General features: G+C 38.3%; 1 protein-coding gene across 2 annotated transcripts in view; it reads left to right on the top strand.

Moving 5' to 3' along the window:
- FGF13 (fibroblast growth factor 13) overlaps positions 1–16,458 on the top strand; it is a 561,456-nt gene that overhangs the window by 246,607 nt on the left and 298,391 nt on the right. The window lies entirely within an intron of this gene.

Consider the following 16,458-nt stretch of genomic DNA (forward strand, 5'->3'; position numbering starts at 1 on the left):
TTGTTGGGCCTCCATGCTTTCATCAATCAAATTGGAAAAAATAATACCCACATTAGGAGAGTGTTTTGAGGAGTAAAAGAGAGACTACCAAACGTTTGTAATTTTGCCTATCTTCGTCAGGACCCCACAGCCGACTTTGTATTCTGAATGTTGTATTCACCACCAATTATCTGTGTCACTATTGAATGGAGGGAACACAGGAAACATGGCAGGGCATGGGTTAAAGAGCCTTGGTTTAGCCAATAACTGTTGTGTGAAACGCGATTGAGTTCCCTCCTGTCTCTATGGACTAATTTTTACCACTAGGCAATGAAGAGTTTGTGCTTGAGCACATGTTCTTTATGCTGACTCAGGACTTGTGTCAAAATTATCTTAAATGTTATTTTTTAAGTGTAGATGCACAGTTGCAATTCCCAGATAGTCTGATTAAGGAGATCTAGGGAGTCGTCACAGGATCTATACTGCAGGTCCAGTCACACAGGTGATTCTGTTCAGCAGTCAAGTGTGGGAACCACTGATCTAGGGAGTTGTAAAGATTCTCCGTTCCCTCACTGCTTTCAGTCTTAGAACTTCTTACCGTTTAAAAGTGTCTTTCCATTAATGAGGCCTGTGACTTCCTACACCATTCTAACATGGGGATTTTCACACAGAGAAAAGAAAATGTTTCTAGTGGTCCTCAAAGATGATATTTTTCCCCACGGAAAATTCATTTTGTTTCTGCTTTAGTCTCTTGATATCAGATCCCCAAGGCATGTAATACAGAATAGGGTGAACTTTGACGGATCTGCTTTTAATTAGTTTCCCCATCTGATCTCTCAGATCATTTAAAAAAAAATGCATTCTCTCTATTTTGTGATTGAATTCTAAGTAATGAAGTGTAACAATATATGTAATAAGGTAGAATTATCTCACAGTAGATCACAATGATAGCTATTGAGTAACTTCTCAGTGTCAGTTGCTACCTATATTTCCATAATCCTTATGATAATATTTGAAATAGGCATTAATATTTTCTTTAATTTTAAAACAAAGAAGACAAAGCTTAAAGAGATAAAGTGACTCACGTAAAGCCACGAAACTGGTAAGTGATTTTTTATTGTTGAATAGGGATGAAAATGATATTTTAAAAATGCAACTTGAATCACTTTCTGTCTTAAAAATTTTTAGTGACTTATTCATTGTCTTTAAAAAATTATCTAAACAACTTTGTGTGGGCAGTAATACTTGTCTGTTTTGGTCACTGCTGTATCCTCAGCAATAAGAACAGTGTTTGTCATACAACAGAGACTCAGTAAATAAATATTCATGAAATAAATTAAGTGATGAAGCCTGGATTCAACCCAAGTCTGTTTGATTTTAAAGCTTGCTCTTCAGTAATTTGTATGTTCTCTCCTCTCTCTCTATTGTTAAATTTGCATACTATGAAATGCACCAACATTTGGTGTAGAATTTTATGAACTTTGACAAATGCTTATCCCTGTATAACCCACATCCCTAACAAGATAAAAATATTTCCTTCATCCTAGAAAGTTTCTCTTTGTTTCTTTAAGTCAACTGCCTCACCCACTCCGGAGACAAAGGCTTTTCTATGTTTGTTTATTTATTTTTTACCACATGTTGGTTAGTTTTGTCTTTTTTAGAATTTCATATAAGTGGAATTATATACTATGAACTCTTTTGTACCTAGCTGTTTTTCATTCAGATGGTGGTTTTAAGATCTGTCCATAGTCTTACATGTATCAGTGGTTTCTTTTTATTGCTAAGTAGTATTGCAATGTATGAATATATTACAATGTGCTTATCATTCTTCTGTTGATGGGCGTGTGAATTGTTTTCAGGTTTTGGCTATTATATGTAAAGTTGCCGTGATTGTTTGTTTTCAGGTAGTTTTGCAGACAGATGTTTTCATTTCTGTTGTGTATTTACCTAGATGTGGATTTCCTGGGTGATAATGGAAAATGTATGTTTTACCATTTCAAGGAAGTACAAAGCATATTTCTAAACACGCTATAACAAACTGGGTTCTAGCAATATATGAGAGTTGCGTATGCGCCACATCTTTGCCAGCCTTGATATATGTAGTTTTTTAAATTTTAGCCATTCTAGTGGGTATGTTGCTATATTATTGTGGTTTCGATGTGTATTTCTTTTTCTTTTTTTTTTTTTTTTTTTTAGATAGAGTCTTGCTTTTTCACCCAGGCTCGAGTGCTGTGGCTGGATCTCAGCTCACTGCAAGCTCCGCCTCCCGGCTTTATGCCATTCTCCTGCCTCAGCCTCCCTGGTAGCTGGGACTACAGGCGCCGCCACCTCGTCCGGCTACTTTTTTGTTGTTTTTAGTAGAGATGGGGTTTCACCGTCTTAGCCAGGATGGTCTCGATCTCCTGACCTCGTGATCCACCTGTCTCGGCCTCCCAAAGTGCTGGGATTACAGGCTTGAGCCACCGCGCCCAGCGATGTGTATTTCCTGACATTTCCCTGATGAGCACTGTTTCATCTCTTATTGGCCACTCATATATCTTTCTTTGTGAAGCAACTGTTCAAGTCTTTTACCTTTTTTTTAAATTGGGCTGTTTGCATTCTTATTGCATCATAGGAGTTATGAATATAAGTCCTTTGTCTGGTATATTTTTTGTGAATATTTTTTCCTGACTGTGGCTTACTTAATCTTTTTCTGTTATTTTGATGTACAGAATATTTTAATTTTGATGATGCCTAATTTGTCAATGTTTTATGGTTTATACTATATCCTGTCTAAGAAATAATTGCCAACTTCAAAGTCATGAAGATATTCTTCTTTGTTTTCTTCAAGAGCCTACATTTTAATGACTACAACATGCAGACGTCTTTGCCCTTACTTATTATATAGGATGCATTAGTCCATGAGATAATTTTTATCAGAATAAACTGATGGGAGGCAGAATACTATAGAATTCAGGAAGACAGCTTTGAAGTTCAACAGATCTTTGTTCAATTTGTGACTCCAGTCCCAGCAGCGTGACCTTAGGCAAGTCACTTTATCTTTCTGTGTATTATTTCTCTCATTTGTGTAAAGGAGATAATAACACTAACTTATGTCAGAGGATCATTATTAAATGAGCAAGTATATGGTCACTTCTTAACACAGGGCATAGCACATAGTAAACCCTAAACGGATGGTATCTGTTGTACTTACAATAATTTTCATACATATTATACCAGTTTCACCCAGAACTTTTAGTTCCAGAAGCAAATACAGGAAGGGTTACCTTTTCTTCCCCTACTAGACCTCAAACAGAACCACTGACATAGAGATGACCCATTAAGAAGGGGTAGGCTATAGTTACAAACATAGTTCTTTCTATGTGTCTAAAATCACATCTTTATTATTTTCAGTAATACTAATAACTGAATCTCCAAGCACAGACATGATATGATTATAAAACTCCCTGGTATAAAGGACAATTTTATTAGTGAAAACTGAAATTACATGAAGGAATACGTGTAATGCTTTTCCAGAAACACAATGTGTTTATTAAATATGGGTAAATGTGGATGTTGAAGAGGTTTTTAAGTCAGTGTTCAGTGAAAAGACCAGGGACTTTGACATAAAACAAACATGGAAGTTGAATACAAGGACATATGACTTGATTGCTTTGAGGCTCACTCCTATCATCTATCGAAAGAGGTTTAAATAAATACTGGAGAATATAAGTGCTTCACACAATATGAACGCCGTAGCTAACATCATAGGCACTGAAAACGGTACTTATTGGTTAGCCTCATGTTTGTAATGACATATATATTTAAACGTAAACGAAAGTGAGATTCCAATTTCAAATGAGTTAATCCTTAAAAAGGTGAAGGATAGTTTTGTGGGTCTATTTTTTGATATATTTCTCTTTTGTGTTCTGGAACGGAACTCACAGAATATATGTGTTTGATATGTGAGGTCATTTTGCAGCTCACTCATTGATTCAATGCATTTCTGAATCATAGAGGAGGGTCCCTGGCTATTTGTCACATCTGAATGATGGAAACACATATTTGAATGACTCCAGCAATAGAGAAGAATGTGGAACTTGCTCCATACATTTCCCTTTTTAACATCTTCCTGTTGTGGGGGATGGAGAGGGAGAGGATTGTGTATGTAAGTTGTTTTCTGCTAATGCTACTACTGCTGTTTTCAGAGTCAATATATGGACAGAAGCACAAAAAACTGAGTATTCCTTTTGCCTTAGGCATCAAAGTCTCTAACCAAGTGTTTCGAACTACATGTACTGGTTTTCTCCCCATGCAAATTATTCTAGGCCCTTTGTGCTCTGGTTGCAACCTGATTATATCCTCTTACCTCTTTTCTTGCCACAGCAAACCATTTACTATTTTTTAAATAATTCCAATGTTTTACTGTTTCTGCCTCTTTATTCATGCTGTTCTATTTATTCTGTTATCTTGAGAAGCCTTTCCTCCCATATCTATCTGCTAAACATATATCCATCTTTACTGAGTTGAAGTGATTCCCCCTAAATTCACATCCACTTGGAACATCAGGATGTGATCTTATTTGGAAATAGGGTCTTTGCAGATGTAATTAGTTAAAATGAGAACATACTGTATTAGAATGGGCTGTAATCCAATGACTGGATTATATAAGACTTACAAGAAGTCATGTGAAATCACAGAGACACTGGCACATCGGTGAGAAGGCCATGTAACGATGAAGGCGGAGATTCAAGTGATGCAGCAACAAGCCAAGAACATCAAGGATTGTTGGCAACCACCAGAAGCTAAGAAGAGGCGAGGAAGGATTCTTCTCTAGAACCTTCAGAAGAAGAATGGCCATAACAATAGCTTGATTTTAAATGTCTCGCGTACCGTACTGTAAGAGAACCAATTTTTGTTGTTTTATGTTACCCAGTTTTTGGTAATTTGTTATGGCAGCCTTAGGAATTTTTTTTACATCTTTCTTCAAGATCAAGCTCAAATATAATGTCTTTCCAGATTTCTTCAACTAGATGTCATTTCTCTTCTTCACCTCTGTAGCAATGCTGTATCAGAAGAAAGATCACAAACTTTGGTGCCAGTGAATTTTTTGCTGTTATCCTGGCCCAGCTACTGACTAGATTTCTTCACCTGTACAATGGAAATAATAATACCTACCTAATACAGTTTTTGCGTCAATAAATATGACGTTCCTTCCCTCTCTCATTCACCCATTCTGCCTCAGATTACAATAACTTTGTAATAAGCGCAATATAGTTCTGTTTTTGCCAGTTCAGAGGCTGGAGTGAGCAGAAACAGATAAGCAATCAACTTTGTACACAGTAAAACAAAATGTGCCGTCTAACAAGGGTAGAGACAAGTAGTGTTCACAGGGACAATCTCAGGAATTCAGTTGTCTACACTAGGAGTTCCAACTACAAACTAGGAAACTGATTTACAAAATTGAAAGGGAGAAACCTCCTTTTAGTCCTTGCATTCCAGCATTGTAATATCCAAGGTAGATTTTGTCTTAATGCCTAAAAATGGAGCCAAAATTTTGGAAATGTTAGAGCCCTCTACTGATTTCACAGCTCCTGTATATGACACTGGAACATACTTGTACTTGGCTACACATTATAATGAAGCCATAAGTTCACCACATGGCATTCTGGTCTCTCTTCCTCTAGGGCACCTTCCCAAAGGCCTCAGCTCTAGAGGAAATCTGTTTTTTCACTCCTGCAGCCTACACTGCCTGGCCATAACTGGGGACTTAGCATGTGCTCTTTATCCTTCCTGAGTTTTCTTTGTCTGAATCCCCAGGTTCTATGCCCACCAATCTTTTGTAAAAAAGGTCAACAAGGAACGTCATCCTCTTATGTTTAGTTCATCATCTTCTTTTCCAGGCATATCATCAGAATCATCTCAGAGCTTTTTTATCAAAGCATACTGGAGGGTTTATAGGCATTGACCTCTACCCTGGATAACATGGGGAAAGTAAGAAGCACAACACACCTGCCCCTTCTGTGTTGGTAAGCCTTTGTATTAGTTTGCATGGGCTGACATAACAAAAGTAGAACAGACTGGATGGCTGAAACAGCAGAAATGTATTACCTCACAGTTCTTGATGCTAGAAATCTGAGATCAAGTTGTTGGCAGAGTTGACTTCTTTCTGAGGCTTCTTTCCTTGGCTTGTAGATGGCCGACTTGACTTCTTCCTTTGTCTTCACATGGTCTGTCTTCTGTGCACATATATATCTGTGTCCAGACTTCTTCTTTTCAGGACAGGAGTGAGAATGGATAAGGGCCCCACCCACATATGGCCTCATTTTACAGAAATTACTGTAATTTAAAGGCCTATCTCCACATACAGTCACCTTCCGAGGTACTGGGGGTTAGAACTTGAACATAAGAACTTTGGGTAGTGACAGTTCAGTCCTGTAGTAGTTATGTGATTAGGAACAAATTATTTTGCTATCACTTGGTGATGGATTTGTTTGTTATTTAGTCTTGGGCTCTGAGGGCTGAGACGTTAGCCTCATAGTATACACAGAGAAATGAACTCAAGCACAATTCTCAGGTCTTCCTCATGACAGGACAGGCAAAAGAATAACGGAAGTCAACACTTGGTAAACACCTACCATGTGACAGGCATGGTCATAGGATTTTTTATTTATTCTTCACAATCAGTTAGCAAAAATAAATATTTACACCCCCAATTTGTAGATGAGAAAATTGAGATTCAGGTGGGCTAAAGTGATTTGCTCAAAGGCGTAGAACTAGTAAGTACTGCAGTTAAGAATTGAATATAAATCTGCCTGACTATAAAGTCATGCCCTTTCCTCATGCATCCTTTATTTGGAATTGAAAAAGCAAAGTGAAGCATTTTTTTTTTTTTTTTGTCTCATTTCAAACTGTGACATTAAAATGAAAAAATAATTATATGAGTTTCTAGATGTTCACAGTCATCGTTTATCCATATGTCCCTTTATCATATACTCATAGTTGACTAGCATTGCTTCACTTTGTTTTTGACCTTGCCATGGAAACTTAAACAACTGAAGAATCAGGAAATGGTGACAGCAAAGTGGTTAATTACACATAGAAAAAACAATTTGGGGTATGATGGTGCAGGGAGCCCTTTTAGCCCCACTGGTGTTATGAAGTAGTTTAGATTTGCCTCGTGACCTCTGCACTCAAGTTATTGTTTGCTTTGTCGCAACAAATTGGTTTACAGTACTGAAATGTTCTATTTATGTTCATTGTTTCTTTTGCAGTTTTGTTCCCAAACTTTTGAAGTTGTTAGAGACTGACAGAAGAGTCAGGAGCATCATAGTTTTCTGAACATTTTCTATGATTGTGACACATTTTGGGATGCTCTTTCTGCCTAGTGAATGGTGCAGTTTGTAAGGATAGATTATTTGCTGAGAGAAAGGGGGTATTGGGTCCTGTGACAGATGAAATATACTTCAGAGGATTGGAGGGCCATTTAAAAATGATGATGGTGTTGATAATAGCGATGCTTTGTGCTGTTGCATCATTTAGACTTTACATGGATCTTCTATATCTCACTTGTTTTTCACAAAAACATATTGAAGTGATCAGTCAGGGATTGGTATATCCACTTTGAATCAAGAGGTTAAATGGAGGCAGGACAAACTCCCACATCTTTTGATCACCACCAACTCCCTTGCTAAATTATTCTTTGTAAGTCCAATACACTGAGTTCATTCACTTTAAATTGGTACACATTCTGTCCTCCTGGAGAAACATTATGTAGAATTGGGACCATTAGTAATTGCTTACTGGTTTCAAATGTCCAGTGGGATGTCAGTTAAGATCCAGCGGCTCTTTACTCCCTAGCCTCTTTAACGGAACACATAGTGAATTCAGTTCGCGGTGCTTTCCTCCTGCTGCTTGTACTTCATAACAACGACCCCCCATTTATTGAAAATCGACCATATGGTAGATACTGGCTATGTATTATTTCCAGTTGTGACAATTGATAGCTCTGCAAGAGAGGTATTTTCATACCTACCTTACAAATAGGGAAACTGAGACTTGGAGCTGTTAAGTAAGTTTCTTAACATCACACAGATAGTGAGTGGCAGAGCCAGAACTTCAGCTTATCCAGTCTGGCTTCAGACCATTGCTTTAAACCACCACAACTGTTTAAATTCAGTAGACTGACTTTTTTAACTGAGTTACTTGGAAGTTACAGCTTGGAGGAATCCATTCCTGAGGAAATAGGTTGACAAAAATAAATCATAATGTTAAAAAATGCAATGAAATATGTATCTAGAAAACTAAATTGTTAATTTATCGATATCATCTAATTTGGTAATAGTTTTCTACAGTTGATTGGAAAGCTTATGGTGTAAGACAAGCTTCTCTGAGGATAACCTACAGTCACTGTAAGTGCACAGAGGATACCATCTTTGCTCATTCCTAATACAAAACAATTTTTGTTCTCCAATGTCTCTAACCCACTGAATCATTTTTCCATGTACCTATTCCTTTTAGTTCATGCATGTTCACTTAATTGAACACATACTCACCAAGATAATTCTCAGTTACTGAATGCTTTCCTGAGAAAGACTTAATTGGTTCTGTTGGCAACCCCTGTTAATAATAAAAAGCCCTGGGGCAGTAGATCCTTTCTTCTAGGAATGCCCCCCCCCCCCCCCGCACTGTTCATTGGAGCAGGCAGGAGTGCTGAACTAACCAGTCCTGCTATCTGTTTGATCTGTAGAGTAGACATTTGACTACCTTTTTTTGTTGCTACCTGTGACTCACCCTGATTCCTCAAGATTGTGGAGGCCAGCATCTGTGCTCGAGGAGTAGAGGAGCAGTCCTAACATAAATCATCTTAATGATTTCCCATGCTTTTAGGACGTAGAACTTTGCACAGAAGGGGATAAATGCATGTCGCATGTACTCTTCATAGCAGTGAAGAATACCATTTTGGTTTATAAGGATGTAGGAAACCAAAATTCAAGCCCTCCATGATACTACATGTCTATCATGGGATCCTGCAGATTCTAACTACAGTATCTACTTTTTACTAGACTGCTCCTTGAAGTTGCACTTTGACCTCCTCCTAGTGTAGACTGCTTTTATATGCTCGACACCTCACCTCAACCCTTCCACCACCAAGAAGAACAGAGTCCTTAGAACAATGGTGACCAACAGCTTTTGTGGATGGTCAAACTGGTAAAAAGAAAACTGTATGAGACAAATAGTGGATACTCAATACATAATACGTAAGTTCAGAGAGAAGGAAGGAAGGATGGGTAGCTTATTATTCAAATTTTATGTCATCTTTGTCCTAAATAGAAAAATACCAGTGAGAGAATTGCCACTTCTGTTTAGTAAGTAAAAAAAAAATTTAATATCTAGTCGTATTTGAGAAACAGCAGTACAGAACCTGCTTTTTAATCTTTCAGCCTGAAATTAGCCTACCTGGCTGTAAGACGCATCCTATGATCTATTGGCTGCTCAGGAGTGCTTTAGAGGATTTTCGAACTTGAGGGGCCCTTAGAAATGATCTAGTCTAGTGGTTCCAAAAGTTTTCATTATCTAAGGCATCTTTAATTAATTTTCCCCTGCATACAGTGTTTTGAAATATCAGGCCTACTAAACAAATTACCTTTATCATGTAATAATTCCTTTCGTCATTTTTTTTTTATTTGCTTAGAGCCATTAATGATCTCTCAGTAGAGAATCTGGTCAGCATGAAATAACCAGTGTAACCACAATAAGATGATATAATTCCTTCTCAGAGCGAAGGTAGTAGATGGTTGAGTTGGTCTAGGGTCAGCTTGATCTTAGCAATCTTTACAAACCATCTCCCTTAGGCTTATTGAAATGTTAAAAACAGCTCATGGATTCCCATGATGACCTTCTTATAATCTTTGTGTAAAGCCATTTATCGTATCCTTCTGTAGGGAGAATGGAGGGGAATCAGAGTTAAAAAGCAAAGTGATTGGCTCAAGGTCACACAGCATCTTAATGGCAAGGAGGACCAGAATTTGCGTCTCCTGAGTCTCCATCTTCTTTCTCTACACACACAATTTTCATGTGCCTTAGTTCTAGAGCTTAATATTGTATAGGCATTCCATAAATCTTTGCTCGATGAGTTGGTAGAACAGGGGCAATAATACTTAAGTATAGGAGATATAAAAAAAAAAAAAAATCTGTGATGAATTCATTAAACAACCAGTAAAATAATACAAATATCCAGTTCCTAGTTCTGAATTTGTGCCCAGCATCCTTTCCTTCCCTTTTCATGAATGATTTCAGACATCTCCCTATAGAGTATTTCAGCTGCTATTGCTCTTGAAAACGTTTACTCGGGCAGTCAAATAGTGTCCATGTATCCTGTTATACCCTGTCCCCGAGAGGTGAAAACAGCATGGAATTATTCTCAGCAGTGAAGTTCACCCTCCTCTTTTGCTTTCATCCCCTTTACAGTGATGATCCTTGCTAAAATGATGAGAATGTGAATACGTCTACTCCGGGATGGTTCATTCTCAGTCCTTCTAGATGAAGTCATAGTGAAGATCCACTTAGCTTTTCAATTTTTCTTCCTTTCTATTACTGTTCAAATGTCCTGCAGTTATCCATGTGGGGCACATTTTACTGAATGACATTTAGTGAATGACATTTTTGACAGACAGGATTTCTACTTCCCAGTAGGTCAGATATTAGAGCTTCAGCAGTGCATACTTTATGTGATTTTCATAGGAATTCATATTTGAGAGCTCCTAGCTAGCTTATATTCTCTTAGCTCAGTGAAATGTTGAAATATGGGCTCAGTTGCAGGGCTTTAGTTGCCGTGTACTGTCCTACATGCAAGGTGCCCTTCACATCAGCCAGAATGAGTTCTGCATAGCCTGCAAGACTAAATGTTGAGTTACTACACATTGGACACTGGATCTTGCAAGGGGCCTCTGCAAACTCTCATCACAGACCATGGGCTTTGGGAGTGAGCCAGTGATACTACCAGGCACAGCCCTGGGGCCCACTGTGATGCCCAGGAGAGGAACAGATTGTCCAGTCCCTGATCAACAGTCCCCTTCCATGTTTCCCATGGTACAAAAAAGTTTATATATATGCACAGTATTTAATTCTGATGAAGGGTTTATAGTCAATGCGAGACAACAGGTGGTGTTTTTGGGGGATTTTAGGTGGAGTTGATATAAATTACATGAGCAAAGTAGAATCTTGGATGGTCTAATGCTTTCAGAAACTATTTGTCAGGCCCAGATAAAATTTTTCAGTCTTGTAAATGGCCTAGAGCAATCTCTAAGATGAAAAGTTATGTGTTAAATGGCAAAATAAACAAACAAAAAACAACAAGATAGTTGAAGAACACAATATACAAGGAGTCGGCATAATGAGAATTTCCCCAGTTGTATTTCTCTTGCAACATCAATGTTGTTTTTTCCCCCGTTGTGAACTAAAGAGATAGAAAATACCTTTGTGTCTAGTTGAGAATGGATTCTTAATTAACTGTCCAGAGATGTGTTGTTAAAGGTAAAATTCTGAGAAGGGTTCTTTGTATGGATAGGAAGAATTAGCTCTGTAGCAAGCAAGAAAAGGGTGCATTTCTTCCTAATGGCTTTTCCAAAGAAGTGGGGGAGGAGAGCAAAACAGAAAAAGACATTATCTTATTGCTCAAATGACCAGGTTTCTTGGACCTAGAACTGTAGCTTATACACAGGTAACCTAGGGTCAAAGTTTGTAGGCTGCCTCTAAGGCATCCTTTTCTTTACCAAATTGTTATGTAGATATGTATGTGTTAAAAAGACACTCCAGTCCTGGTTGTTTGGAGGGCATCTTTCCTAATGGAGGTGGTACAATGTGCTATTGACTCAGGCAGGCACTTTGTTCCAGAGTAGACAGTATGCAGGAGTAGGAACATAAGATATGGAGGCTAAGTTCTGTCATTTATTATATATATGACCTGTGGCAAATGGTTCACCCTCAGCCTCAGTTTGCTTACCTAAGACATGGGGAGAATAATAATACCAACTTCCAAGGCTTGTTGAATGGATCAAATGAGATAATCCATGGAAAACCCATCTCACCATGCCAGACATATCATTAAGTAGTGGCTCAATAAAAGATAGATGGGCACGACAGCATTTTGTAGGACAAGGAAAGGCTGGCACTATAGACTCTGTTTATTTGAAAATAACACCAATGAGAGGTCTTTTTCTCTTGGGCCAGTAAGTCTCACTAAGGGAAGAATTCTGACCTAAGTATATAGACTGTATATTTAAGGTCTATCTGGTGCTCTTCCAGATTATGGCCTTGGTTTTGAGGGACTTCAGGTACAAGGGGACTTGATCATAGACATACTAGTGGAGAGGGAGCATCTGGTGCCTACGTATCAGCAGAAATGCTACATTTTGTTTTTTTTCAGAGGAATGAGAGGCCATACATACAACCCAGTCTGGCTTCAAATTTCAGAAGCAGGGACTTTCCATTTAAATATGATCCCATGAGGTTTGAGGACTTTCTTTCTGTATAAGACTGAGGATTCTGAAGGAATAGCCTTGAATCTGCAAATTGTTTAGAGCAGTGTGGCCATTTTAATGATACTGATTCTTCCTATCCATGAGCATGGAATGTTTTCCATTTGTTTGTGTCGTCTCTGATTTCTTTTAGCAGTGTTCTGTAATTCTGGCAGAAATCTTTCACCTCCCTGGCTAGCTGCATTCCTAGGTATTTTGTTCTTTTTGTGGCAGTTGTGAATGAGATTGCATTGGCCCTCAGCTTGGATGTTGTTGGTGTATAGGAATGCTACTGATTTTTGTAAATTGATTTTGCACCTGAAAGTTTGCTGAAGTTGTTTATCAGATCAGGGTGCTTTTAGGCAGAAACTTTGGGGTTTTATAGGTATAAAATCATATTGTCTGCAAACAGGAATAGTCTGACTTCCTCTCTTCCTATTTGGATGTCTTTTATTTCTTTCTCTTTCCTGATTGCTCTGGTCGGAACTTCTAGAACTATGTTGAATAGGAGTGGTGAGAGAAGGCATCCTTTCTTGTCTGGTTTTCAAGAGGAATGCTTCCAGCTTTTGCCCATTCAGTGGCGTGTTGGCTGTGGGTTTGTCATAGATGGCTCTCATAATTTGGAGGCATGTTCCTTCAATGCCTAGTTTATTGAGGGTTTTTAACATGAAGGGATGTTAAATTTTATTGAAGGCCTTCTCTGCATGTGTTGAGATAAAATAATGACATTATTCACAATTACAACTACATTAAAATTCATAAGGAATCAAAAAAGTGTCCAAATAGTCATGGTAATCCTGAGCAAAAAGAACAAAGCTGGAGGCATCACATTACCCAACTTTTTACTATAAGGCTACAGTAACCAATCCAACATGGTATTGGTACAAAAACAGACACATAGACCAATGGAACAAAATAGAGGGCCCAGAAATAATACCACGCAGCTATAATCATCTGATCTTCAACAAAGCCAACAAAAACAAGCAATAAGAAAAGGACTCCCTGTTCAATAAATGGTGCTGGGATAACTGGCTACCCACAGGCACAAGATTGAAACTTGACCCCTTCCTTACACCATATACAAAAATTATCTCAAGATGGATTAAAGACTTAAATGTAAAACCTAAAACTATAAAAACCCTGGAGGAAAAGCTATGAAATACCATTCAGGACATAGACACAGGCAAAGATTTCATGACGAACACCCCAAAAGCAATTGCAACGAAAACAAAAACTGAGAAATGGGGCCTCATTAAACTAAAGAGCTTCTCTACGTCAAAAGAAACTATCAACAAAGTAAACAGATAATCTACAGAGTGGGAGAAATTATTTTCAAACTATGCATGTGACAAAAGTTTAATGTCCAGAATCTGTAAGTAACTTAAACAAATTTACAAGAAAAACAAAATGACCCCATTAGAAGCTGGGCAGAGGACATGAACTGTTTTGAAAAGGACACTTTTCAAAAGAAGACATAAATGAGGCCAACAAGGATATAAAAAAATGCTCACCATCACTAATCATTAGAGAAATGCAAATCAAAACCACTATGATGTAGCATCTCACACTAGTAAGAATGGCCATTATTAAAAAGTAGAAAAATAGGTTAGGCGCGGTGGCTCATGCCTGTAATCTCATCACTTTAGGAGGCCGAGGCGGGCCGATCACGAGGTCAGGAGATCGAGACGATCCTGGCTGACACGGCGAAACTCCGTCTTTGTTAAAAATACAAACAACTAGCTGAGCATGGTAGCAGGCGCCTGGAGTCCCAGCTATACGGGAGGCTGAGGCAGGAGAATGGCGTGATCCCTGGAGGCAATGCTTGCAGTGAGCTGAGATTGTGCCACTGCACTCCAGCCTAGGCCACAGAGTGAGACTCCACCTCAAAATAAATAAATAAATAAATAAATAAATAAATACAAAGTAAAAACAGATCCTGGTGAGGTTGCAGAGAAAAGGGAAGGCTTATACATTTCTGGTAGGAGTGTAAATTAGTTCAGCTGTTGTGGAAAGCAGTATGACGATGTCTCAAAGAACTTAAAACAGAATTACCATTTGATCCAGTAATTCCAGTATTGGGTATATACTCAAAAGAATATAATTTGTTTTACCAGAAAGACACATGCATGTGTATGTTTATTGCATCAATATTCACAACAACAAAGACATGGAATCAACCTAAATGTCCATCAATGGTAGACTGGATAAAGAAAATGTGGTACATTTACACCATGGAATACTATCTAGTCATAAAAAAGAATGAGGTCATGTTCTTTGCAGCAACATGGATGAAGCTGGAGACCATTATCCTTAGCAGACTAATGCAGGAACAGAAAAAACAATACCGTATGTTCTCACTTATAAGTGGGAGCTAAATAATGAGAGCACATGGACACAGAGAGGGGAATAACAGTCACCAGAGCATACCTGAGGGTGGAGATTCGGAGGAGGGAGATGATAAAGGAAAAATACCTATCAGGTACTATGCTTATTACCTGGATGACTAAATAATTTGTACATCAAACCCTCCCGACACACGGTTTACCTGTATAATGATCCTGCACATGTACACTCCTAAACCTAAAATAAAAGTTAAATAACTAAACTCTGATATATGAAAATTAAATTCAAAAAGCTGAGGATTTGCAATTCGTGGAATTTGAAACAATATCTGTGTTGTCTTAGTTTCAGCTTATGAATAAAGGGAGAAATCATTTGACTTAGGGCTTGTTCTGGGTCAGTTAATCTTTGGCCTTGTTTCCATAAATAAACCCTTACTAGCAGCTTTGGCAATGTCAGCAGGAGGCCAGACTAGGCCTGGTTTTACTAAATCCTGGCACTGTCTCAACCAAGAATGAAAATCTTGGGACAAATCAAGTTTCGGATTTTGTTGTTGTTGTTTTAGGAAATGCCTTGAAATTCCAGTTTCTCTTCTCCACGTACTTTAAAGGCAAAGTAAAATTAACATTACATTTAAAGCCAACCACCTCAACATGGCAAATGACTCTTAAGGCCTAACGGACAATTTCCGTGGGCTAAATGGACAAATTTCTTAGCAGAGCTTGTCTAACCGTTGCCTTGCATTGCACCCCAGTCCTGCACAAGAAGCTGAGTAGAAAAAACTCCACTGTGCTCTGCTTGAGAAACTTACCTAAGCATCTAGGTTTAGGGCCTAGTTTGTAATTAGACAGTTTCTTGGAAGTACATCAAGCTCAGCCTCAAGTCAGAACATCTCTTGGGGAGAAATCTGTATTTAGATGTTTAATTTACAAATTCATTATTGAATAACAAAATATTTTATTGCAACTCCTACTTGATGCATTACAAATTTTCTCTCTCTTTTAATTACAATTATGTTATTAATAATGGATGGAATGGGTGGGGGCATGGCTGACACTATGCCAGGAGCTGAGTAGCAAACAGAGGGTAGCATAAGCAGTTACGTCATAGTTCTTTGGGGCTGCAGAATCCAGTGAATCCCAGGAGAAGAGCTCGCCACTGGCTTCCTTTTATGTATGCCTGTTATTTACATCCTACAACTGCTCTGATTTGGCCAGGAGAAATGTTTTTTCAAGTAGTGGGCAAGGAATGAAGTTCTAAAGGTATTTGGCAGGCAGACTACGTTTCCCCAAAGGCTGAAAGAAGGACTTACTCTTTGTGTGTATACTGATAGCCTCTACTTCTCCCATTATCTTTTCACACCATTTCAGCCATCCCTCTATCGAGACTGCTTTTGTCAAGATTACCAGTGAACTCCTGTGTCACCTAATCAAACAGTCTTCTCTTTTCACATCCGTTTGGTCTCCTAGCACCATCCGTCTGTTGACTGCTCTTGGGTGTGGTGTAGTCCAGGGCAGGAGGAGAAGAGGGAGAAAATGTTATCACAAATTCTATTCTGACTACACTATGTTTAGTATTATGCCTATGTTTCGTCACCCTCATCCTCATTTATGTTCTCCTAGTTCTTCTTCCTCAATGGCCA

The sequence above is a fragment of the Piliocolobus tephrosceles genome, chromosome 12 (genome assembly GCF_002776525.5).
Source record: "Piliocolobus tephrosceles isolate RC106 chromosome 12, ASM277652v3, whole genome shotgun sequence".
NCBI lineage: Eukaryota > Metazoa > Chordata > Mammalia > Primates > Cercopithecidae > Piliocolobus > Piliocolobus tephrosceles.